The 8,096-nt window shown below is 43.6% G+C and overlaps 2 long non-coding RNA genes across 2 annotated transcripts; both read left to right on the top strand.

Moving 5' to 3' along the window:
* The first annotated feature begins 3,770 nt into the window (after positions 1 to 3,770).
* On the top strand, positions 3,771 to 4,768 carry LOC306916968. The gene is made up of 3 exons (XR_013789070.1): positions 3,771 to 4,044; positions 4,305 to 4,406; positions 4,653 to 4,768. It is a non-coding gene; the product is annotated as an uncharacterized lncRNA (long non-coding RNA).
* Positions 4,769 to 6,591: 1,823 nt separating this feature from the next.
* On the top strand, positions 6,592 to 7,364 carry LOC306916969. The gene is made up of 3 exons (XR_013789071.1): positions 6,592 to 6,701; positions 6,868 to 7,131; positions 7,307 to 7,364. It is a non-coding gene; the product is annotated as an uncharacterized lncRNA (long non-coding RNA).
* The last annotated feature ends 732 nt before the right edge of the window (positions 7,365 to 8,096 follow it).

Here is an 8,096-nt window from a genome sequence, read left to right as displayed (position 1 = left end):
CGACTACATGACGTCATGTCAGATTACTTCTGTCTGCCTGCCTTTCTGTCTATCTGTCTATCTATCTAACCGTGTGCTTGTCTACTATTCCGGCACTTTAATGAGTCATTTATGAAGGTTTCCAACGGAAATATATTATTATTATTTTTATTATTATTATTGCGTGACTCCATTTTGGATTGCGTCATGACGTCACTGGACGTCCGTCCACTTCCATGCAACGTCTACAGGCACTCTATTATGCTCCAGCTTCCTGCATCCGGATCTGAACGTAAACAAACCGTTTCCGTATCCGCTCTTTAAATAGACTCAGATTTGTTTGTTTTATGGCTGTTAATAATTAATTAATTTACTATATATAATGTACGTTTAATTTGTTATGTCAAATCTGATCGGAGTTGGTCAATCACTTTTGTTATTGTATATTTTACCTCTCGAGAAATAGTCCTATTGACGTCACTACCTGTCTGTCTACCTACAGTACGATAACACTAGTGACGTGCTTCAGGTAAGAGCTATGATTCTTTTCTAGCATACATCTATAGATAAATACATGTTTAATCTGCCCCACAACATGACACAACCGCATGGCGTCGGGATGTGTAGGTTAGAATGTTGGCAGGTCTGTAAACGTTTTAATACTGCTTTTCTTTGTCTTTAGCATTTAGCTTTAGCATTTAGCTCAACTTTAGCTAACAACCATGGGAACTGGAGTAAGCTAAGCTGTGGGGGTCCCTAAAGCAATGGATCCCAAAGTGGGGTCTGGGGACCCCCAGGGGTCCTTGATGGAGTTCTGTCTGTCTGTCTGTCTCTGCTGTGTGTGTGTGTGTGTGTGTGTGTCTGTCTGTCTGTCTGTCTGTCTGTCTGTCTGTCTGTCTGTCTGTCTGTCTGTCTGTCTGTCTGTCTGTCTGTCTGTCTGTCTGTCTGTCTGTCTGTCTCTGCTGTGTGTGTCTGTCTGTCTGTCTGTCTGTCTGTCTGTCTCTCTGCTGTGTGTGTGTGTGTGTGTGTGTGTGTCTGTCTGTCTGTCTCTGCTGTGTCTGTCTGTCTCTGCTGTGTCTGTATGTCTGTCTGTCTGTCTGTCTCTGCTGTGTGTGTGTGTGTCTGTCTGTCTGTCTCTGTCTGTCTGTCTGTCTCTGTCTGTCTGTCTGTCTGTCTGTCTGTCTGTCTGTCTGTCTGTCTGTCTCTGCTGTGTCTGTCTCTCTGTCTGTCTGTCTGTCTGTCTCTGTCTGTCTGTCTGTCTGTCTGTCTGTCTGTCTGTCTGTCTCTGCTGTGTGTGTCTGTCTGTCTGTCTGTCTGTCTGTCTAATGCATGTCAAACTGGGGGTCCTTGAAATTAAAATGGCGTTGAGAATCACTGCTAGAGCCGTACAAATACAAATCTTCTCTTATGGGGGTCCCTGGCATATCTTTTCAAATGGGGGTCCACAGGATAATTAGTCCTTGACATGAAAAAGTTTTATTTGTATATTTTTCATTTTCTGAAAAAGCAAAGATCCTCATAGTTAAGGGGTCCTTGCAAATAAAGCATTTGAGAATTGTGTTATTTTTATTTGAAAATAGCTGATCTAAAATGCAATGCATAGCAATGCGATTTGTTGTGGGCTTGTAGGTCTACTTTTGGGCAGTAATGTACAATGTAGAGTGTTGCATTCTCTGTTTTGTTTTCTCTTGCAGATCATTCCTATACCAACCTCATTCCTGCCAACCTCCCAAACCTACCACAACCTCTTTCAAACAAACCAAAGGCACTTTTAAGAGCCACGTTTATTGTCTGTCTCTCCCTCTCTTGTCACGCTGTATCTGTCTGTCTCTCTCGCCCTTTCTATTTGTGTGTCTGTCTCTATACCTTTGTTTGTCATCTACATCTGTTGTCTGTGTTTTGTACTTTTCACTCATCACCATGAGTGACTCCGAAGATCCGTTTGCGGACCTGGATGAGTTTGTTGATCAGCTAGAACAGAAGGACCAACAGAATGTATTAAACACTCTTGATGACTTGGTTCCACTGGAGTCACAAGGGGAGGCACCACCAGCATCTAAGAAGTCAAAGAGAAAGACACCTCAGCCGGCGGTGAAGTGGGCAAACAGAGATTGCGATGGAAACATCATCCCTGTGAGGCCCAGTTCAAGCAGGACACCGTCAAATCAGGGTCAGTATTGTTGTTGCATTAAATATATTTGAGAGATCTTGCTTATTTTGCCACTCAAATCAAGGAGTACAAAACAAGTAGTCACTAGTGTTGGGTAATTGAAAGAGATAAATTAAGACTTATACTAGTACATACAGTACTAAAGCAGTATACAAAACAAGATAATCAAAGTTGTCGTCATTGTGAGCTGGGACGGCACTGTTTCAGGCAGTAAAGCAACTGCTGAGCTGAAGTTTACCGGTTCAAACCCCAGCTCCCCCTTGGGTTAAGGCCTAATCATAGTTGAGTTGTCGGTGATGAGGTGACCACTGCTATCACCCAAAACTACAACATGACGTGACGTCACTGCACGGCGGTGAAGAGAAACCACCTCTCTCCCCAGCCCTTCTCTCTGTGTTTACTCACCACCGCTCCGGGCAATGTCATTGGTCTAGAAGTTGTTATGTTGGGCTGGCTATAGTGTATTTGATAATAGTTGCTCAGCTCGCACACACACACACAGAAACACACTCGTCATGGCCAGGACCGTTGTGGTTTTGTGAGTGTGTGTGTGTGTGGGGGGGGAATGGGTGGCTGCGTATAAACAGTGACACTTGGTGGTGAAAAAACGCTATTTCCGTGCTCAGAGTGGCTGCACCACTCATAAATAGAATAGGAACAGAAAAGGACCAGAAAGGCATATAGCCAGTAGAGAGAAAACAATGGACGAATTTGAGGAAGTGTTGGCCATGGAGGGTAGGAGATATGAGCATGGTGATGGACTAACTTTCATCAAAACAATGGTGCCGGTTCGATTCCCCGGACGGGCAGGAAAAATCTGGGTCAGGAAGTGATTGGTCATCACTCACCCAACACCGCTGAAGTGCCCTTGAGCAAGTCACTCTGACTGAACCCCCAACTGCTCCAGTGGAGCTGCTTAGTGGCCAACGGTATAAGACTGATGTTGTTGTACTGGTCAGCTCCCAGGTTTTAATGTGTGTCTGTGTGTGTTTCTATGTGTGCAGGGCGTTGCTGAAAATGAGCATGCTCAGCTATACCCTGGGTAAATAAAGGAGGGAAAGAAAATGAATGGCGCTTCATTAATTTCATAGGCAATTGAACTGTTGTCCACTGAAATGTATACTAGTCATCTCAGGCTGGATAATAAGGTTGCCTGCCACTACTAGCCTTTAAACAAATAGGACATTGATTTTAGTCTTATGAATGTGAATGAGTGTTTCTTTTGTTATTTCTTCTGTTAGCAGCTGGTCCAAGTAGGAAGGATGTATCCCGTCAAAAGACTGTTCCTCCCTCTGTTCCTGACACTAACTATGAGGTGGCAGTGTATTTCATTATCACATTTATATTTTATTGTAAGTTTGTAACAATCTGTCATCGAGTTCAAATGTTAATTACATGTTTGTATTTCAAATTCTTCTCAACTACACTCTTCCCAGCCATTCCATGCATTATACTTTGTATATCATGTAAAACAGAAAGTGATTTTTGATTTTCAATATGCCGTAATATTTTAACAGAGAGTTTCATACAAGAGCTCCAGCTCTCACTGGGGGATGTTCAGGAAGCACCAACCGCATCAGCGCCTCTCCAGGCTTCTTCCGACTGGAGTACACGGAAGCGTCTCTTTGCAGAGAGATGGAGAGCAGAGAGACCCAGGCTAGTCAACAGTGCAGCAGCAAAAGAAAATGTAGCCCCACACATCTGCCAACAGTGTGCCATGAATCCAGCTGCTGTTCGCTGTCATGACTGCCAACCACGCCCCTACCTCTGTGCTGAATGTGACGTCATCACACACTCCAGATATGTGCTCCACAACAGAGATGCCATGACTGCCGGTTTCTACCAGCCGTTGTCTCCAACCACTTGCATTGTGGATAAGGCTACCTGCCATTGTGGTAAGTTCTTGTTTGTGAGTACACCGTAACATATTTAACTGACACGTTAAGCTTGTTAGTTTGATCACTTAAACAATACTTTGTTGTTTTCATATTAAATGCATTTGCATGCCCCATGTCAATCAGCTTCCTGAGAATATATTGGAATACTTTTTCAGCAATCTATTTGACATTTCTCAAGAACAGATTCTGTCTCTTGTGGTCGTTCAAGCGATCATGATGTATTTCCTATTGAATTTATGATGTATGATTTTTTTCAGAGCGCTTTGTACCTGTGCAGATACCTGATTTAATTTGTAGTTGTCCAAAAGAGGCATTGAGGCTGAAGCCAGGGAAAGGGGTTTCTCTCATCACAATAAATGGTAAGGAACTGAAAGTCTTTAATAAAATCCTTCTTAAAACTCAAGTTTGTCTTCAGTACGTATATAAAATATATGCCACACCCACACTGTACCACCCTAACCCTGTGTGTGTGTGTGTGTGTGTGTGTGTGTGTGTGTGTGTGTGTGTGTGTGTGTGTGTGTGTGTGTGTGTGTGTGTGTGTGTGTGTGTGTGTGTGTGTGTGTGTGTGTGTGTGTGTGTGTGTGTGTGTGTGTGTTGCTCCCTAGGACGATATGATCTCCACATGCCCGACCTGAGTTGTGATGCATGCAACGCCACTTGGACTGCTGGAATAGATGCGTTAATTAACCGGAACTACTGGCCTGCTACGCTTCAGTTCGCCACCGTTTATGAGACGGATGTTTTCCATTCATTCGAACAGATGAAGATGGCATCACCAGGGTTGTCCTGCCAGGCCTTTTTAATAATGCTTGATCAGCGCACTGTCCACTTTGGTCGTGTGAGTATTGAACTTCTGTAGCCTACAGAACATCTGTTTGTCATCTGGGTTGAATTGGCTGCTAATATAATGGTTGCACATTATTAGCTGTCGATTTCTTTATTTTTAAATAGACTGGGACGATCCTAAGAGATGCCTTTCAGAAATCCTTTTTTGAGTGGGAAGCGGTGCAGTTTGAGCTGGAAAACCTCTGCAAGGAAGAGCTTTTCAAGTGTCCAGCATGCACACCGGACATGGTTGCATTATCAGTGGACGGAAATCGCAAACATTACCGTTTCAAGAATGCAGCCAGGTACTTCTAAATTAGTATATTGTAACACCATTTATCTAAATAAAAAAACAAGTCTAATATGCACCAAGTGTCCTCATACTGTAAGATATACTGTAGTAAGCTGTTCGTGTGCCGTTTTTGTTTTCTTCAGATCTGAGGAACCGGCTATCTTTGAAGGCAACTTCATAGCCAAGGATGAAGACGTGCACAGATTTGTGGAATACATACACCAGAAGACAAAGCATGTAAGCATGATTGGATTGCATACAATAATTATACGTGCACGAGTACATACGAAGGTTTTCATCTTTCATATTCCATAATGTAGAACTCCGGAAAAGGTGTTTGTGGAGGGGAGTGGACAGCAGCCAGAGAGACCTCCAGAAAATCTACCAGCTGTATAGATGAAGAGGGACTGGAACTCGCGGTGTGTCGGCATGGAGTGTTACTCTGTGCCCTAAATATGTACAGGGGAGAAATATATGCCTACCCCATGTACCTGCAGCAAAAGATGGCCAGCAGCCAAATCAATTTTTTTTGTATGGATGTGACATGCAGATATTGGCCCTACCTCAAAAAAGTTTCAGATCAATGTCCAGAGCTGAAGCATCTTTTGAACATGAAGCCATTTCTTTCCATGTTTCATGCCAAAGCCCATGATTTCAAATGTGAGGTAAGGAAACATTGCCATTGGATTGAATGACTATCAGAACACTAGTACGTGAATGTCGCGGCTTGTCGCCATCATCTGAGCATTGTATTTGTTGTATATTTACCCAGGTGAAATGGAGTGGGCAATACCAGGATGGCGCGGGTCAGACACTAGGGGAGGAGGTAGAGCAATGCAATGCCTTCCTCTCTAGGATTGCAGTGACCACAAAACACATGTCAAAAGCAGGTGAGGTGACCACATACAGCACTACCTGTAAAGAAAAAACATTACTTAAGTGTACTTAGGATGTTAACATGTATTGTCTCCACCAGCCGAAGGCATGGGGAGAGTATGTTTTGCTGTTTGTCTGTGTCCATCCGTGTGTGTGTGTCCATCCATCCGTGTACAGCGAATCTCCGGCACTGTTGGCTCAGCCGATGCCAAACTGTGCACACACACTCCCTGGATGCCAACGACACACCTCTGCCCCAATTATTACACAATGGCCTGGTATAGCGTCATGAGGCCGATTTTTAGCAAAACGAATTTCTTTATATTTTTTGATAATGTTGATATCAATTTCTTTTGGCAGGACGCAACGACATGTTAACCCTCATGGCTATGAACTGGAATCGGAAAAAGTGTGACAATTTAGCCACCGCACTGGCTCGCCGGTATCGGAAGGTAATGACATCAATAACGTTCTTTTAGATGTTGAATATCCCGACATGTTAGAGACAACATTTGTTTTATTGGCTATGATTCTTTGTCATTGTAGACCAGCAAGGCTCTTCAAAGCCACTTACAGAACCTTGAGTCGATGAAGGTCGAATTTGCAGTGGCAGAGAGCCAGTTGGAAGAGTGGGTCCAGGATGTAAAGGAGTGGGCTGAAGGTATAAGGCTGTTCTCATTAAATGCTTTTGCCAGGTGACATCAGTAGAGAATGTAATGTTAACTTCCACTCACATTGTGCCTTGTACTCATCCTCTACTGCAATCTTGCATGAAATTGTGAATAATTGTTCACTTAAAGTGCAACCCACCTATTTCGTCTTTGCAGCACCAGCTGCATACGGGCCCAGTGGCTTGGAAAGCACAATTGAGATGCTAGTGGTGAGTCTCAGGAGGAGGACCCAGCGCCTTTATGCCGATAATTCTGGGAACAAGGGGCGTGCCAGGATCCGCCGCAAGATTAGGTCGGAGAAAGAGGTCTTGTCTTCTGCTGTGGAGCAATATAACAGCATGGTTCCATGCAACGAAGCCCTGTCCATGGAAACCATTCTGTCTGTTGAGAAAGCATGGCCATGGCACCTACAACTCACTGGTATGTACACTAGTCTGTTGACTACCAACAAATCAGATGCATAACGACACAATAATAGATCATATGCTTGCTTGTTGAACTGAGGAGTGGCCAACACATGAATCATGTGTTTACAAATGGCAATTGGCAATCCTACTCATTCTCCCTGTGAATCTGTGTCAAAAATGCATTCCAGACTCTGTCGATCTCAAGACGAAGAGAAAGGCATTCGACACCGTAATGGCTGTAAGGAGACATGAGGAGGAGAAGAAGATCCTCGTGAAAGAGATGAATCAACACTGGAAGTCTCTTTCAACTCGTGCTGATGGCCTAAAGGATCTTGCATTATTTCATCTGAGGCAACGGAAGGTATGTATTGCAATATAATAATTCATAGACATGATACACAACTCTGACGACTGTTGTTAAAGTTACTAACAGACTTTTTCTTGTGTTCTAAGAGTCACCGTGGGGCCTGAGTGAAGACGGGTTGAACGGTCTGCAGAGCATCATTCAGAGAAAGCTGTGGAAGATCAAAGAAGTGATGACCCACTCAAGGGAATGTTACCTGAAGGGTTTATCTGGAGCAGAGAGCGTCAGCTTTTTGGAAGATAGTCCTGCTGATGATGAAGAAGAATATGACATTGACTCTGACACGTCCGATGACGAACTGTAAGCAGCAAATGCCCGGGACTAACAAGCAATAGCATCCATCTGCAGGCTTGGATACCTAAAGTGCTATTCAGCCACGCTGGAACACTTTTGTTGGACTGCTTTTTCTATGTTTGATTCCCCCCCGGGTGTGGATTAGTTACCAATTTGTTTCCGACAGCAGAGACATCTTATCAACATGTCAACAACATATCAACAACTGACTTGCTTAGTTGAATGCTTGATTCTGAATCAATGCATTCTAATCATTGAATAATGACAAAATTCCTTTTTTTGCCATGAACACATTAGGCAACAAAGTCTTATGCGCACAC

This window comes from Electrona antarctica, assembly GCF_951216825.1.
Source record: "Electrona antarctica genome assembly, chromosome: 24".
Taxonomy (NCBI): Eukaryota; Metazoa; Chordata; class Actinopteri; order Myctophiformes; family Myctophidae; genus Electrona; species Electrona antarctica.
Note: the sequence above shows the minus strand (reverse complement) of the source record. Positions and strands in the feature narration are given on the sequence as shown.